Genomic DNA, 19,489 nt, shown 5'->3' on the forward strand with positions numbered 1-19,489 from the left:
AAGACTCCTCCTTTTAGTCTGATGTATTATACAACAAATGAACATCTTCTTTGGCTAGAAGATTGCCCATCATCTCCTAAATTCTTACATAATAGTCAGGTAAATATTGTCACAGAAAAAATCACAAATTATCTTTCTCAAATTACATAGGTGCTTTTACTTCAAAGCAAACAACCACAGTTTGTGGGTATATATGACCATAACAATCCATATATATATATATATATATATATATATATATATATATATATATATATATATATATATATATACACATACATACATATATATATATACATATATATATATATGTATGAATAAAACTGTAAAATTTCTATACATCAACTTAACTACCAGCCATGCTTAACATACAAATCATTACTTTCAGAGTTCTTTCAAACATTAGAACAAGATGACTTTAAATTTCTAACATGTGTTATTAATTCCAATGTGATAAAACAATAGTAAGAACAACCAAGTATTCAAGTCAGTTAACACATGAATTATTAAATTTTAAATATTTGAAATCCTAGTGGTGGTCTTGGTTTTAATATTTCCCTTTCATTATCCTTACTAAAAGTCAGGTATTAATTTCAGGCTTCAATGCTATTACAGTATTCAATTAGCAACTGTTCATAAGAGATGACCAAAATAATAGTCAAAATCCTTTCACATAACTGCTAAAGTTTTTTTTTCCACATCTCACTTAAAGACGCCCCCTGCACACATACTTTCCAGTTTCCTAGTCCTCTGTATGCAGTTTACATGAGGGAAAAATATCTGCAATTTTGACTTCTTTAAAAGTAAACATACTATTATTTATTTACATTAAACATAAAATTCTTATGCTAACATCTCAGTCCCTTAGAACAAGAGCAAAACATAATTATCATTCAATAATAGACTCCTAAGTTTCTTCTCATGCAATTAATGTCAATTATATATTTTTCTTCTTAGTAACACAATACCACTTTTGTTTAACTCAAAGGAATTTTGATAGTTTAAAATCCCAAACCAATTTAACAATCTAGGTTATTTAATTCTTCCCATTCTGTACAAATTATGTCAGAATTTAACAACACTAATTCCCCTCTTTTAAAATCCTCAGAGTGATTCCCAAAACTATATTTCAGAAATGGGCTAATTTTTAAAAACAAACTGAGGGTCAGGAGAACTGCACTTTCCTTTCAATAAAGATTTCTCCCAACCCCTGGTGTTTTTTTCAATATATTTTCTTCCTCTCCAAACCACATATCACACCTGTGACTGGGTATCCAGTGGTGCCCCAATCCTCTTCATGGGCAGGGCACTCCTCCAAGCTAAACTCACATTTATAATTAAAGTAGAAATCTTACCTCCTGTAACTTCTCAATCTTAATCATTTCCCTTAAAATTTCTTTTTCTTCCTCACACCACAGTTTTTTCCTCTTAAATAGTTCCCCCTCCCCTTCTCTCTCAAAATCCACACAACATGGCTGCTACTGAGAGAGATGCTGCAGAAGTACTTCCTCCTCCCTACCCCTGCCTTCTGAAACTCCTCAGCTCACCTCCTAGTTTCCTCCCCAGTTTGAAACTGGGCATCCAGACTCAGAAAACCCCCAAGGCTAAGACTAACCTAGACAACTTAAGATAGAACATAGATTCTAACACATACACACACACACACACACACACACACATAGACACACACACATCATATCCATTTCCTTATTTCCTTAGCTAGGAACTGTCCTGCTGAAGGCAGCCAGAGTGCTATATAGGAACTCTTGTCTTTATGTGAGGCTCCTTTGGAATAACATAAATATTGAGTGTCTGACAGACCCAGTCCTTGGAGGACCTGTACTTGGTCCAAAGTCATTTCCTCTGAGATAGACTCCTGACCATATTAAGCAACAAGGCTTTACCTTTTTTTCTCATCATTTACCCTATACTTTGGTATTTCATCCCAATTGGGTAGTTGATTTCCCACGAGGACTCTTATTACTGTTACCTAATCTTGACTAGTTAATCCCCATGGCTCACCCCTTATTGTCCTCTCTTCCACTTGAAGGATTTATAGTCATTTTGCCATAGGAATTCAAACAATTTCTTATTTTCCTTAGAACCTGGAGAATTCAGTCACCCAGAAGTTCACCAGTCTTGTCTCTTTAAGAGGCTCACTGGGTCTTGCTCACCTAGGTCTGTACATGCAAACTTATGTGAATATCCAGAGGAAAAAAGCAAAACAAAACTCACAAAAGAAACCCAACCCTTCAGAATCTGTTGAACACTTAATAAAAATTATCTCCTAGTATCTTTCCCTTAATCCTAATTCCTCATACCAAAAATTACTAATCTATAAACATATTTACCAATATATGTATGTATAAAGCTATCCTGTTTGCCACTGAGGGGGAATGGTGGAAGGAAATTTTGTAATGTAAAAATATACATGTGCATATAGATGAAAATAGATAAATTAGAAAAAAAAACTTATGTGACTGGTCTCTAGCAGAAGTGGCAGGGTAGTGGCCATTCAGTTAATGTGAAGCTCTGGAATTTCATTTTTCTAATTCAGTCCATTCCTCTCTTCAGACCTTTCTAGTTGACAGATAGAGTCTCACCAAAATGAACCTCAGGCCACCAAGAAAAAAAAAAAGGGGCTTGGTGAGCATCTGCCCTTCAGTTGCCTCAGGTCAACCCCTTCTCAGTGGATAGAGAATCCCTAAGGAGTCCCAAGCTGTGTGGACTCAAAACCATATGTTCTGTTTTGCCAAACATTAAAAAGTTTATTTTAGGGGCAGCTAGGTGTCACAGTGGATAAATGCACTGGCCCTGGAATCAGGAGCAACTGAGTTCAAATCTGACCTCAAACACTTAATAATTATCTGGCTGTGTGGCCTTGGGCAAGGCACTTAACCCTATTGCCTTGCAAAAAAAAAGCCCTAAAAAAAAGTTTATTTTAAACTGTGATTTCATCACTTAAATCTTTTAATAGATCTAAAAAACCAACAAAAATAAAATACATATTGAGTGGAACTGTAACTGAGTGAAGGCTCTCTCATAGTTTCAATAAGTCTTCCTTTATCCCAAAGCCACCTCAGCAAGAGTTGCAAAGTTTCCACTTCCCCAAAGTCAGGTGGTAACAAAGATTATACAGCATTATGCTGATTGACCCCCATAAAAGAGGGATACAGAATTATCTCTCTGATAGGATAAAATGAATTATCTCTTTGATAGGGTAAAACTGAATCTGAATAATTATACAAATAGGGCTTGAAAATGCTTTAGGTCAATTGGCTAGATACTCATGTAAAGATTGTGAGCCCAGCTATCCTGCCAATAAGGAGCAAGCCACCAGGTTGGGACTGCCTTAGGGACTAGGATAAAAGCAGCTTTTATGGAGGTTGTGCCCTCTTCTAAGAGAAAAGCAAATAAACTCCTTTTTGTTCTCCAGTTTGGGTCTTCTGATTATTCTATTTAAGGAGAACCAATGCTGAAACACACATTTCTGATCCCACACAATAAGGAGGGGAAAAAAAGATTCATCTATTTAGTACTCAACCTAGAAGTTATACTGCCATTTCCTTCAGTGTTTCACAAAAGAACTTCAAGCAAATTTTGCTAACCTCTTAGATGGGAATCTTTGCTACCTATTCAAATAAATTTATTGATTCTTACTTTTTTCTAAGTTATAGTAATGAGTAAAAATGTTCCATAAAGACATATATTTAAAAACATACTCAAATCTTTTCAAAATGTTTTCACCAGAGGAGCAGTTTCTCTTTTCTCTGATCCATAGTTAAAAACAAAGAACTATACTTACCGTAAGGTATGATATAGGAGTGTAATTATAGACATGTAAGCTGTTTTAGAGAACAAAGATTATATTTGATTGAATTTAATAAGAAATTTCTCAAATGAAACAAATGGTTGGATGAATAAATGAATCAATGGATGGATGAGTGAATGAATGGATACTAAGTATTGGGAAAAACATTCTCCATAAGAAAAGTTTTAGATCTAGAAGGGGTTTACAAGATCATCAAGAGTTCAGTGTCAAGACAAAAGTCAAAAGCAAACACCCAAGATGCAAAGTATGAGCTCAGTCTTCGCAATTTAAAGTTTTTCTGAGGTCTTAGTTTATCGAGGCAATACTATTTCACTGCCTAAGGGAAAGGTGATGATGATGATGTTAAGAAGACCATGACATAAGGGAAGTGGATGCCATGAAAGCAAGTGAATTGGATTTGACTGGGGGAAGGTCTGTGCTAAGTCACTAACCTCACTTTCTCCTATGGAGTCATCTGGACCCAGTGATCAAATAAGAATCAGGGATGACAAGAGATGATCTGGGATGGGAAGTGAGCAGTTTAGGTAATTTGCTCAAAGTCACACAGTTGTCTGAGGCTGGATTTGAACTCAGGGATTCATAAAAATTGAGGCAAAAGTTGACCTTATCTATGAACATAAATGTATCAGTCTGGGATGGGGAAGACCTTCAGATCCTTTGTCTAGAATGGAAAACAAATGCTATTTATACTTACTGCATGTGATCAAAACCCAAACAATGAGAAACCTGGGATGGGACCTATTATTGCCATTCATTGAAAGTCAGAGAAATAACAGCATAACCTTCCACCTGGAGAATTATAGCAAAAACTAATATCTGGAAGGCTATCTTTTAAAATAAGGACTCTATTTTGGCATTTAAATTTTATGCTTATGTAATCCTAACAGAATATTTTGTGGCATGAAATTGGTTTTATGCTAACTACCTTGAGCTCCCCAACTAAGTAATAAAAGGGAGCTGTGAGGGGCTGACAACCAATAATGAGACAGGGCTTGATAAACCAATAATCCTTTTCAGTGACCAAGAGTAAACCCAAAATGAAAATGCAGAATCTATAACTTTGAAACTAGCTTAGAAAAGATCCAAATGGATATATGATTTAGACATAAAAATAATATTATAAGCAAACTAGAAGATCAAGGACTAGTTTACCTTTCATATTTATGGAAAGGGAAGCAGTTTATGACTAAGGAAGAGATAGAGAACATCTCTAAAAACAAACTAGATGATTTTGATTACATTAAAATAAAAAGCTTTTGCACAGACAAAACCACTGTAACCAAGATAAAAAGAAATGCAGTAAACTGGAAAACAATCTTTACAACTAATGTTTCTGACAAAGGACTCATTTCTAAACTATACAGAAAACTGAGTCAAATTATTTTTTAAAAAGCCATTCCTCAATTGGCAAATGGTCAAAGGATATGCAAAGGCAATTTACAGATGAGGAGATCAAAGCAATCCATAGTCATATGAAAAATTGCTCTAAATCATTACTTATTAGAGAAATATAAATTAAAGCTTCTCTGAGGTACCACTTCACACCTATTACATTTTTGGTGGAGCTGTGAACTCATCCAACCTTTCTGGAGAGAAATTTGGAACTATGCCCAAAGGGAAACAAAAATGTGTATATCCTTTGATCCAGCAATACCACTATTGGGTCTATACCTTGAAGAGATGATGAAAAAGTGTAAAAACATCACATGTACAAAAATATTCATAGCAGCCCTGTTTCTGGTGGCAAAGAATTAGAAATCAAGTAAATGTCCTTTATTTTAGGGAATGGCTTAGCAAACTGTGGTATATGTATGTCATGGAACACTATTGTTCTATTAGAAACCAGGAGGGATGGGAATTCAGGGAAGACTGGAGGGATTTGCGTAAACTGATGCTGAGGGAGATGAGCAGCACTAGAAAAACACTATACACCCTAACAGCAATATGGGGGCAATGATCACCCTTGAAGGACTTGCTCATTCCATCAATGCAACTATCAGGGACAATTTGGGGCTGTCTGCAATGGAGAATTCCATCTGTATCCAGAGAAAGAACTTTGGAGTTTGAACAAAGACCAAGGACTATTACCTTTAATTTAGAAAAAAAAAAAAACCAACTGATATCTTATTATCTGATCTTGTTATCTCTTATACTTTATGTTTTTTTCCTTAAAGATATGATTTCTCTCTCATCACATTCAATTTTGATCGATGTACATTATGGAAACAATGTAAAGACTGACAAATTGCCTTCTGTAGGGGGTGGGGGGAGGGAAGTAAGATCAGGGGAAAAATTGTAAAACTCAAAATAAATAAAATAATCAAAAGAAAAACAAAAGAAAAAGAAATTAGCTTAGCTCAAACTAGTCTTGGGTAGCCTTAAAGCTAGTCTTGTATTCTTGTGTTCTTAGAGAAATCCTATCTATCTTAAGCTATACCAGAACATTCATCCACCTGCACATTATGCTTTTCTTATTTATTATTAGTGGACAAACACACAGGCAGACACGCAGCCAGGTGAGTACAGGTGTGTTCTCCATTATGACATGCAGAAAAGTGTGTCCTCCAAAAAGATAGGCAGCCAGGTATGTCCAAACAAAGCATGCAAACAGGTGTATTCAAAGAGATATATGTGCCCAACTGACACATGTCCAAAGAGCTGAGGACCAACACATGTGTCCAAATAGACAAACAGGCATGTCATGAGTGTCCAAGCTGACATTGCAGCCAGGCTTGTTCTTCAAATGGACACAGACACGTGTATCTGAACTGACATGTGTCTCCTCCAAGCTGACAGGTGTGTTCTCCAATTAGACATGCAGACAGATGTGTTCCCAAACTGACATGCAGCCAGGTGAGAACTGTTAACAACCCCACCTGTGTGTATGCATCTCATTTCTCTCTTGAGCCCTGTCACTCTCCCTGCTGGAAAGGGGGGGAAACTTGACATTTGGTGTTCCTAACATGGGGCAGATACAGGGACCTGAAGCCATCCAGAGGCTGAGAGAGTTTTTTCAGGAGAAGAAACCCCTTGTGAAGAGTCCCAGGATGAATCTAGGTAAAGGGGAAAACTTGACAAGGAAGCTAATTTATGGCATGGCTTTTATTTTCCCTTTTTCCAAGCTAGTACTAAAGGTGCTATGGGGAAGGAAATGTCTAAAGAAATAAAGAAGCCAGGGCAAGACGTAAAAATTTTAAGGAAACTGGCTAAAGAGAAATGTTTAGTACTGTTTATGAATGCTCTCCATGGTTCCAGAAGAATGGAGAGTTGAGATTAGAGGATTGGAAAGTAGTAGAAGAAGAAATGAATGCTTACTGGAATGAAGTAGGACTTGAGGAATTTCAATACCGAGGTTTTTGCATTATATAATATCATTAAGATTTGTCTTTCTAGTCATGAGACACTGAGGGAACTGAGGAAGTTTGACATAGAGAATCAGACAGAAGAAAAGGAATCAGATAGGGGCAAAAGGGAGTTAGAACAATGGCCAGAGCCACTGCTGGAGCTTTTACAGCCACACCTCCCTCTTGTCCCAGTTACCCCAATCTTGCACAATCCCTTAGTAAGCAAACACCTCATTCAAAAGATGTTTCTTAAAACTCAGGATGGGGGGAGGATATCTCAGAATTTAGGTCCCTCTGCTGCCCTGTGGTGACAGACAATCAGCAGAATCAGACTTTTAAGGCTTTAGAAATAAATGTTATAAAAGACTTAAAAAAGGCAGTCAAGGATTTTGGATCAACAAAAGTGATAGCATTATTAAAGCATGTTGGTATTGATGTATTACGCCCATATGATTGGACACAGCTTGCCAGATTATGCTTAGAACCAGGTGAATTTTTGAAGTGGCAAGCAACTTATCATGAAAATTGCTCATGGAAACATCTGAACTTCTTTAATCAATATGGGGTCCAGGCTTCTACTTTAGACATGATGCTAGGGACTGGACCCATGATAGTTCTGTGAGACAATTATGTTATGTTTTAGAAATTATAAATATATCAGATCGGTGGCCATTGTGTGATGGCTGCCTGGAAGGCAATAATTACTCCTAAAATAAGAATCAATCATTTGTGAAAAATTATACAAGATAATTCAGAGAGTTTTGCAGATATTGTTTCTCAGCTACACAAAGTCATTGAGTGGTCTATGGGAACAGGTCCTGCATCAGACATGATAATCAAACAATAGGCTTTAGATAACTGCATAGCTGAGTTTAACTGCATGTTTTTCTCACCCTTCCAAAGGATGTAGATCTCATTGAATATGTTAAAAGGAGCATAGATGTTGGTTCATACACCTTTGAAGCCACTGTTATGACTGCGAAAACCAAAAAAGGCAGGGGAGGGCAAGAGTTCAAGGCAATTCTTTAAGATGCAGAAAACCAGAACCTTCTAAGTGGGAGTGCAGGTCTAGATCTTAAAGGAAAAACAACTATATAGGGAGTAAGCAGAAAAAGCGACCTATGTCAAAAAGTCCAAAATGTGGAAAAGGGTATCATTGCGTATCTGAATGTAAACAGAACCAGGGAAACTCCTGGCAGGGCCAAATTTTGGACCTGAAACAAATAAGAGGAGCAGTGAAAGTTCACCAAGAGAGTACATGCTCCTTAGCAGTTTGTTAGGGGAGGGACGGGGGTGGATCCGCTGGCCTGCTTATACGGGTTACCTTATTAGGAGATGTTTGGAGAATTGATGTACTATTGGGTACCTGGGGTAAGGGAAAGGTGTGGCCTAAGACATATAGGTGGCTACACATCCGGGTGGGGGGGAGAGAGATCAGCAGCAGGGAAATGTGATCACGCGTCAATAAAACACCACCTCACTTCCTCGGGTGCTCTGTTTGGTTATTCCTCTTTGGAGGCCGGTGACGACCGAAGACTTACCATGTGTAAAGGTAAGTGAGAGGGCAGGGGATTTACTCGAGCCTCCCCTGTCGGCGGCCCCTAACAGCAGTTCACTTTAGCAGGGAAAGCAAAGAAGGAGAGAGACCACTGCACATGTGGGAAAGGCAAGACCAATAGTGTAGAAAGTTTAAAAGTTCTCACCATACCTATGACAGGAGAAAAACAAGAAATTATACCCCCTGAGAATTGGAAAGAAATAAAATTCAGAACACAACAACAAGAGCCAGAAGATACAAAAAATAAATTAATTACCCTAACAGATGAGGCTCAATTCACAGAACAAATGATAGAGCTAATGATAGTACATGAGATGTCAAAAGGACAGTATAAGCTTAGGGTGTTCAACACTGGGTTACAGGCATTTAGTATAATGCCTGGGAATAGAGTGGCTACATTGGTAGTACTAATAGAAAAGAATGAGAACATCTTTTGGGCTCAAGAAATATATATGGAAGACAGACCAGTTATGATTATAGAAGTAGCAGGGTATAATATACAAGGACTGATAGACACAGGGGCTAACAAATCAGTGATTAACAGACAGGAGTTGGTCCGAGAATGAGAGCTGGAGGAAAGTGATATCACAATGTGGAGGTTGGGGAAACAAAAAGGCCCAGTAAGAGCAGATGAAAATTGACCTGGAGAAAGGAAGACAAAGAAGGAAATTTTCAACTTTACTTGACATTCTGCTCATGGTAGGCTAAGAAAACTGGAAAGTATTATGACAAAAGTTATTGTTAATTCCATATCTTATCCTATATATATATATATACAACAATAAGATCAAAACATATATATCAATATGTATATATATATATATATATATATATATATATATATATTATAGCTAACAATACAAAAATATTTTAAAGAGATTCTGATTAGGTACCTTGCATAGCTATGGTCTTAAAGTCTTTATCAAATAAGGCGTGGAAGCATTCACAAAAGACAAAATAATTTTGATTATATAAAAAACTTTTGGCCAATTAAAATTGATGCAACTGAAAGAGGGGAAAAAATGCACCAAATATCTCCATTAAAGGTCAGCAATCTAATTTGTAGGGGCAATCGACATAAATATATGAGATTAAAATCCTATTCCCAATAGATAGATGATAAAAAGGAAAAAATGGTTTATAAAAAGAAAAATGAATACTATAAACCATTATATGAAAAGTTGTAGATTAATAGCTGGAAAAAGATATGAAAAGTCAATGTCTAAGAGTCACAGAAAAGATGTGCACTTCCTCAATTATGGCCTTACTCTCAAACCATCTCCACCTCACTAGAAACTTGGATTCTACCCACTGTCTTCTTCCTAACTCTCCAAGTGAATTTTTGGCCTTATCTTGCTTAAGAACCTCTCCAAAATTCTCTTCCCCAAAGGAAACTTGGAATGCAGCACTGATTCCAACAAGTGAAACTTTTGCTTTATCTTTCTACCAACAATGATTCTAAGCCATCTTTCTTCCAATATCCATTTCCTTCCATGGATGCCATTACCTACCCATCCTTGACATTTTCCAATACATTTTATGTATCATCCCTTGGAAAATTCTACAGTTGAGGGACTATCTTGCTTGACTGTATTTCTATCTTCAGTGCTTAATATAGTGCTTGAAGAACTAGATGGTTTAAACATCCATATTGGGTGTGAGATATTGTTTATGCAGTGTTTAAATTCTATGAGTTTTTTCTTTCCTTCTCTTTTTAATTCTTTTTATGAGATGGCCCTATAGTATAGGGAGATAGAAAGATACTTGGAAAATATAGAATATGTAAAAATAAAAGATATTAACCAAAATTTATTTTTAAAGAACAATGAGAGAAATAAGCATTTAACCCTTGTATATGGACAAGTTTGGCAAAAGAAAAACTATTAGAAGGAGTAAGAAAATAATTTTAAAAACTTATAATGAAGATTTTAGAAATTCTTTTTGTTATAAAAAGATTGATATCTATTTATATTAATAAATAAAGGATAAATATTTTAGAACAAAATGTGCAAAGTATATTTTTGCTTTAGCTGCATAACTTTATTGATTCTATTAAAATTGATACTTAAATATGTCTTCTCTCATCATTATGAAAGCACAGAAACATAAATTATCATACCTAATGAACTAGGTCTCACCATTTCCATCTCTGAAGAATACCCATGAATGAAAAAATCTCTTTTTCATCAAAGCTCACCTTAAATGTTTTCCTTTTCATAAGTCTTTTCTTATTTTTGCCAGATGCTAAAACTTCTCTTTTAAAATTATGTTATTTATTTTATGTAATTCTATTTTGTATATATTTATGCACGTACATGTTGTCTCAAACAATGGAAAGTAAGCTATTTGAGAGGGCAGGGACAATTTACTTTTGTCTTTTTATATAACTGTCTTATTGTGTGCTTCACCATACTAGTTATTTCCTAGATTACAACATTTATGCCTGTTTGATACACTTTTTTTTTTAGGTTTTTGCAAGGCAAATGGGGGTTAAGTGGCTTGCCCAATATCACCCAGCAAGGTAATTATTAAGTGTCTGAGGCTGGATTTGAACTCAGATATTCCTGACTCCAGGGCTGGTGCTCTATCCACCTAGCTGCCCCTCGATACTATTTGATATGTGTTGCTTCACCCTAAAATAATCTCTGAGGTTGAGGACTGCCTAGTTCTTTTTTTAATGTTTTAAAAATTATTTATTCAGTTATCATGAGTTTTGTAGCTTGGGACATAGCAAGTGCTACTTTTATTCATTCACAGTGTCTATATAATTAAATAACAAGATATTCTACTCCCTGTCATTTTATCAGGTGATGCTAAGAAAAAATTAATCAATTGGTTAATTGACATCGCTATTAAATGTATAAATCAAATACCTGAAAATTGAAACAAGATGGATCAGAAGAAACCTGGGTGACTGAAAAAGAATTAACAAAGCCCTGTGGGGCTTGGAAGAAATAACAAGACAGTTCAGAATGTGATATCATAACAAACCAGCAGTTCCAGCCACACCTCAAGGGGTGGGGCTGGGGGTGGAAAGGAGTCTCTGTTTCCACTTTCCTTGCTTGAGAATTTGCTATTTGTCACTTAAAATTTTTATCAATTAAAACTATAGATGGCATGCCAAGATGGTAAAAAGGAAGACAGTTACAAAGAATGATAATCAGTTTCAAAAAATATTTTGATTGGCTAGAGTAATGAACTGCAACTATTAAGAAATTCTCTAGTGATAAATATAAGGTCTTGTACTTGAATTTTAAAAACATCACAAACAGTGTAGAATTGGAAAGGTATGATTAGGCAATAAGTTTTCTGAAAATGATTTGTGGATCTGCAGTATGTGGCAACCCAAAAACATCAGTGAAATTGTGAAATGCATTGAGAGGTATAGCCTCGTTCAATAAGGAAAAGGTAATTCCTCTATAACTATTGTGCTCAAATCATATATGGAATGGTATTACACTCCTGGGTACCACAATTTTAAAATGACATTGAAAAGGTACTGTGGGAACACAGGCTATTCTAATAGCCATGACACAAATCATTTCCAAGTAAACCACCACCTGGACAGTCTCAGGAGCTGGCTTGCTGCCTTGAGAGATAAGGTGAGCTGGAGTCCTTGGGAGCTGGACATTCTGCCCCACAGACCAAGGGCACAAGACACAGCTGTGTTTTACCACCTCCTCCCTAACATACCTCCTTATCCTGTAACACAAGACGCTGCACATACACACTGCTGGTGCACCCCCATTCCCTCAATTATTCTTTGTTCTACCCTGGAAGACCTAACAGTATATATGTAATAGCTAAGCAGTAATAAAATTGAGCTGGAGGCATAAGGCAGTGGTGGCTTGACTCCTTATTCTCAGCTCCCCTGTGGGAGTGGGTCATTGCTGTGAGCCCCAAGGTGAAGCAAGCCACAACAAGGTACAAAGCATTCAGAGAAAAACAACCAGCATATTAAAAGACTGCAAGTCCATGAAATATGAAGATCATTTGAAGAACTTGGAAAGGTTGAACATGGATAAAAGAAACTTCAGTAGGAGATGACTGTGATTTTAAAGTATTTGAAGGGTTGTTTTATTGGAGGAAGTTATCAGAAATACTGCTTAGTCTCATGGAGCAGAACTAAAAGCAATGGTGGATGTTGGAGAAAAGTGAATTTAATAATAGTATAAATAAAAAACTTCTTAACAATTAGAGTTGTACAAAAAGATAAGAGATTGCTTTAGAAGGTGGTGGGGAGATTTTTAAGCAAAAAGTGAATGATCACTTACATAGGGGAAATTTCTTTGGGTATGTGTTGGACTAGATTTTCACAGAGGTCATCTCAAGCTTAAAATTCTGATTTCAGGGTGGCTAGGTGGCACAGTAGATAGAGCACTGGCCTTGGAGTCAGGAGGACCTGAGTTCAAATTTGACCTCAGACACTTAATAATTACTTAGCCATGACCTTGGGCAAGTCACTTAACCCCATTACCCTGTAAAATCTATAATTTCATTACAAACTTAAAATACCTCACCCTACAATGTATAGAAGGTCTTGTCCTTGGGAAAATCTTTTTTGTAAATGTGCCCCATTTTGTCCTTTTTTGCTTTTTTATTAATATTGATTCTATCAACTTCTTTAACATGCATTTTCCTCATTTTTTTACACTGGTATAACTGAAATTATTATGAGGGTGAAAATATACACTGAAGTCATATTTAATTTATACTCTTATAGAATGGCTGAGGATACTTACAATTTCAGTGAAGTGCCCATGGTCACACACTACTATGAAGTTGAAGCAAAATCTTAAACCTATGTCTTTCTGAGTTCCAAAGCCACCTCTACATTCATTATGTAAAATTTCCTCTTTTTAACACAAATATCCTTCTTATTTTTTTAACTGAACTTGTGTTTTCATTGGTCTAGAAAACTGCCACTTAGGAAACATCTTCTACCAATGATGATTGGCGTTTGCTTTTAAATATTTGAGAATTACTTGGGCCGGTGAGAGATTAGCAGTCACCATGTGGTAACAACAGAACAATGATCCAAATCTTCCAGGGTTAAGGACTATATCTCCATGTATTCTGCTCAGGATGTCTCTTAGCATGCAGGTTTTCTTAACAAGTTATTTAAGTTTCAATAATTACTTATTTTTATTTTTTATTTTGTTTTATTTTGAGTTTTACAATTTTTCCCCTAATCTTCCTTCACTCTCCTCCGTGACACAGAAGGCAGTTTGTTAGTCTTCACAATGTTTCCATGGTATACACTGATCTAAGTTGAAGAGCAAATAAGAATAAGAATAAGAAATAAGGGGTAAATCACATCCTTAAGGAATAAAAATAAAGTATGGGAGAGAGCAGAATTATGAAGTTAAGATAATGAGGTTCCCCCCCCCCAAATTAAAGGTGATAGTCTTTGGTCTTTTTTCAAGCTCCACAATTATGTCTCTGGATCCAGATGGTATTCTCTATCACATATACCCCCAAATTGTCCCAGATTGTTGCACTTATGGAATGAATGAGTCCATCATCACCCTCATGTTATGGTTAGGATGCACAAAGTTTTTCTGGTTCTCCTCATCCTACTCAGCACCAGTTCATGCAAATGCATCCAGGCTTCCCTGAATTCCCATCCCTCCTAGTTTCTTTTTTTTGCAAGTAAAATTTAATTTATTATTACTATTGTTTCAATAATTTTGTTATAAGAGAAAGAAAATGAGAAACCTCAAGAATAGAGAGAGAGAGAGAGAGAGAGAGAGAGAGAGAGAGAGAGAAAGAGAAAAAAATATACTTCAGGCTGTGTTCAGATTCCAATGGCTCTGTCTCTGGGGTGAGTTGTTTTCTTTATCATAAGGCCACCAGAGAAGTTGCTTCAATATTTTTCCCAGAGTTACTATTACTAGTTGTACCTCCACTCTATTCCTCCCCTCTCATTTATTCTATTCTCTCTCTCCTTTCATCCTGATTCTGTCCAAATGTGTATTGTATCCGAGTGCCCTGTCCCTCAATCTTCCCTCTCTTCTATCACCTATTTCCCCTTTCCCTCCCAGTATTCCACCTTATCACATCCCTTTCTTCACATTTTTCTCTAGGGAGAGGTAGATTTCCTCACCCTATTAAGTGTGTATGTTATTTCCTCTCTGAGCCATTTCTGATGAGAATGAAGGCTCATATATTCCCCCTTGCCTTCCCCATTTCCACTCCATTGGAAAAGTTTTTCTTGACTCTTATTTGAAATTTGTTAGCTTCTCCTTCCCTTCCTCCCAGTACTTTCCTTTGTCACCCATTGACTCCATCTTTTTACTACATTACACCATTATATTCCACTCCTTCCTGTGTCCTGTCTACATAAGCTCCTTCTAACAGCTCTTATAAATGAGAAAGTTCATATGAGTTATCAATATCTTCTTCCCATGCAGGAATACAAATAGTTCATTAAGTTCTTCGTAGTTAATCCTTCTCATCCACCCCCTCTATGTTTCACCAGAGCCCTGTACTTGGAGATCAAACTTTCTGTTCAGCTCTGGTTGTTTCAATAGTAAAGTTTGAAAGTCTATCTTTTCCCCTGAAAGAGGATGTTCAGTTTGGCTGGGTAGTTGATTCTCGTTTGTAAACCAAGATCTTTTGCCTTCCAGCATATCATATTCCAATCCCTATGAGCCCTTAATGTAGATGCTACCAGATCTTGTGTAATCCCTACTATGGAGCTTCAGTAGGTGAAGTGTTTGTTTCTGGAAGCTTTTAGAATTTTCTGTTTGATATGGAAGTTTTGGAATTTGGCTATAATATTCCTGGAAGTTTTTCTTTGGGGATTTCTTTCAGGAAGTGACTGGTAAATTCCCTAAATTTCTATTTTACTCTGTGCTTCTAGCATCTCAGGGCAATTTTGCTGTATTATTATTTCTTGAAAAAATTAAGTCTAGGCTATTTTCCTGATTGTGGGTTTCAGACAGCCCAATAATTTTTAAATTATTTCTTCTGGATCTATTTGTGAGGTTGGTTGTTTTTCCAATGAGAAATTTCACATTTTCTTCTCATTTTTGGCTTTTTGGAAGAGATTTATTTTTTCCTGATTTCTTGCAAAGTCATCAGCTTCCTTTAGTTCTATTCTGCATTTGAAGGAGTTATTTTCTTCAGAGAGTTTTTTTGGTCTCCTTTTCCAGCTGGTCAATTCTGCTTTTTAATGCAGTCTTCTCCTCATTTGCCTTTTCTTTTGCTTTTTTTCTGTTAGACCTAAACTGGTTTTTAACATATTGTTTTCTTCAATATTTTTTGCATTGCTTTCAACAGCTGTTTATTTGGTTTTCATGATTTTTCTCCATTGCTCTCATTTCTCCTCCCAATTTTTCCTTCACCTCCCTTAATTGCTTTTCAAAGTCTTTTTTTGAGCTCATCCATAGTCTGAGTTCATTTTCTGTTTTTCTCTTAGAGGTTTTGGATACAGAAGCTTTGATTTTGTTGTAATCTGAGTATGTGTTTTGATCTTCAATGGGACTGAAGTAATTCTCTTTGGTCAGATACTACTTTGTCTGTTGCTTATACATTTCCTCAGCCCAAGACCAATCCACAGCACTTCCAAGGCTTTGGGGTTTTTTTGGGGGGGGACATCCCACTGGTGCCTTTATTCCTCCAAGGTCTTATACTCTCTTGCCTATGCTTTGATATGTAGATGCCCCCCACTTCCCTCTGCCCTGGAGCTATAAGGTGTGTGTGGGGGGGTCCTGTTTGGCTATCTTAATATGGAAGTCCATACTGGGACCTGGATCTGAATGTAGGCAAACAGCGGAGTCCTACCCCAAGAGAGAGCACAGACAAATATCTGCAGTCTTCCCTGACCCCCTTACCATCTCTGGAAATGCAGGCTGCTTTCTCCAGATTCTCACTGCAGGTTCTGCAGCTGGTGCTCCCTCACTCCATGCTCATTTTGATGTAGCAGAATTATCTCCCCACGCCTTCAAGTTGTTCTGGGGCTGCGCTACTACTGTAGCTTTTCCCAATTCTTAGTTGTGGTGAAGTACACATTTCCTGCAGAATGTCTAAGTGATCTTGGACTGGGAAAATGTATCACTCAGTCATTCTGTGGGTTCTGACACTCTAAATTTTGGCTAGAGTCATAATTTGTTGGCCTTTGGAGTTTTGGGGCGGGGAGGACTTCCCAGGAAATGCTGCCTTCATATCACCATCTTGGCTCTGCCCCCCCCCCACTATTTATTTATTTATTTATTTATTTTATATGTTTATTTTTAAAGGTCAACACTTATTTAGACAACTTAAATATATAGTTCCAACAGAAATAGTCCAACAAAAGCAGCAATGGTCTCTTAATGTGTTCTCACATTCAGACACTGGCTGGGATCATCTGAGTTCTTTGATGTAAAAAAAATTACTTTATTGGTACACATCTTTCTTATCTGCAATGTAATCTACAATCTCTTGTGGACACATTAACTTTTCAACATCTATGTCAGGAATTTCAAACCCAAATTCATCTTCCATGGCCATTATAATTTCTACTTGGTCCAAACTATCCAAGCCCAGGTCTTTCATGAAATGGGAAGATGCTGAAAGCTTTTCTGGGTCAATCTTATCATATAGCTTCAAGACATAGAGGACACAGTCCTTAATGCTCTCCAGTGTCAGAGGGGGCATGTCACTATATTGGCGGCTCAACTGTAGGGATATTCCTGAAACCTGTGTGTGCACGGGGGCCAGGCCTGCCGCCGCCACCGCCCGCCCCCTCCACCTCGCCGCCACGCACGAACCCCAGAGGCCGAAGCCAGGCGAGCGCGGGGCTCAGGGGGCAGGAGGGCAGGTGGCGGACACAAGCGGAGAGGACACGGGCCGCCATGGCTACACCGACCCAGAGTGCCCCCCACTATTTATTTTTTAAAAAGATTGTTTGTGGAGTATATTGGTTTAAAGGCATAAGACAAATTTAAGCCCTAGCTGCCACCTTGGAAAAAAAAAACTATTATAACTGACTCATTCATTTAGTCATTCATTTATCTATTTATTTTTAAAAGTCTGATTCCTTTTTAAAATTTTTTTTGGCAAGACAATGGGATTAAGGGACTTGCCCAAAATCACACAGATAGGTAATTATTAAGTGTCTGAGGCCTTATTTGAACTCAGGTCCTCCTGACTTCAGGACCTATGCTCAGTCCTCTATGTCACCTAGCTGCAACTACTGATTCCTTTTTTTTAAATAGTTATTTCTTGGGACAGCTAGGTATCGCAATGTATAGAGCACTGGCCCAAGAGTCAGGAGTACCTGAGTTCAAATTCATCCTCAGATACTTAATTACCTGTCTGTGTGGCCTTGGGCAAGCCATTTTACCCCATTTGCCTTGCAAAAACTTAAAAATCAAAACAAAACAAAATAGTAATTTCTTGATAGACAACGTTACACCTGTACCACCAAGACTTTCCCCTGTAACAAAGAAAAATAGTTAAAAACCAATATCATACATCACAGTGTCTAATAGTGCAAACTTCTGAAACCACAATTGGTCCGATGCAATTACTCAGCATTTGATTTTGGTTTAGAGCCCCTTTCATTTCTATTAGTAAAGCCATTGTTCCCCTTGTTCTGTTTGCTTCACTCTACATTAGTTCATTCAATTCTACTCATTTTCCCCCAAATACTTCCTTTGCTTTACCCTTACTGAATAAAAAATTTCCATTATATTCACATATTACAATTTATTCAACTACTCTCCCCCAATGATTGAAATCAAACTTTCTTTAACTTATTTTTGCTATCACAAAAATACCACTGTGAATATCTTTGCTTTTGTAGGATCTTTCTTTTTTCCACCAATATATTTTTGATATATGTACAAAACTATATTTCAAATGACTAAATTTATTTAAAAGTATTCCTACAAGAATACTATCCATATTTAGAGAAAGAATTATGGACTTTGAAGAAAGACCAAAGACTATTACCATCAAATTAGAAAAAAAAAGTTATATTATTATGTGATTTTACTATCTCATACTTTATTTTTCTTCCTTAAGGATATGATTTCTCTATCATCACATTCAACTGAAATCAATGTATAAAATGGAATCGATGTAAAGACTAACAGTATGCATTCTGTGGTGGGTGGGGGAGGGAAGCAAGAATGGGGGAAAAATTGTAAAACTCAAAAGAAATAAAATATTTCTTTAAAAAAAGTCTTCCTATAGTGAATTAATATGCTGATCTATCCTCAGCTGTCCCAATATTAACTATGTATAGCTTTGTTATATTTACTAATTTCTTCTAAAATTTTTATTGTTATTAATTTGATAGAATAAAAAATTCCTTTAGGGCAAGGGAAGTTTCATTTCATTCTACATATTCTTAAAAGGCTGACAGATATTTAATACATGTTTGCTTACTTATTAATAATCTTCCATAAGTGCTGATTATTTGTAATACTTTCTCTAAAAAAAAAGAATGAGGTCTATGGAAACTGATGACTTCATGAGACACCAAGAGCTTGTTAAACAAAACCAAAAAATGAGAAAAAATACAAAAAAATGTAAAATGTTTCATCCACAACACCACTGACCTCGAGAATAGATCGAGGAGGGTCAGTCTGAGAATTATAGGTCTTCCTAAAACACAGAAGAGAAAAAAAGCCTGACGTAATATTACTGAATTAAGTGATGGAAAATTGCCCTGATATAATGGAACCAGAGGGCAAAGTAATTATTGAACGAATATATAGATCCCCTCTGGAAAGAGATCCTAAAATGAAAACACCAAGGAAT

At 36.6% G+C, this 19,489-nt stretch overlaps 1 long non-coding RNA gene and 1 pseudogene across 1 annotated transcript in view; both read right to left on the bottom strand.

The window, feature by feature from the left end:
- Positions 1-19,489, bottom strand: part of LOC141496893 (uncharacterized) — an 82,889-nt gene that overhangs the window by 48,362 nt on the left and 15,038 nt on the right. The gene's annotated exons all lie outside the window — the stretch shown is intronic.
- Positions 16,966-17,591, bottom strand: LOC141502124 (acyl carrier protein, mitochondrial pseudogene; annotated as a pseudogene).

This window comes from Macrotis lagotis, chromosome X (genome assembly GCF_037893015.1).
Source record: "Macrotis lagotis isolate mMagLag1 chromosome X, bilby.v1.9.chrom.fasta, whole genome shotgun sequence".
In the NCBI taxonomy this organism is placed as follows: domain Eukaryota; kingdom Metazoa; phylum Chordata; class Mammalia; order Peramelemorphia; family Peramelidae; genus Macrotis; species Macrotis lagotis.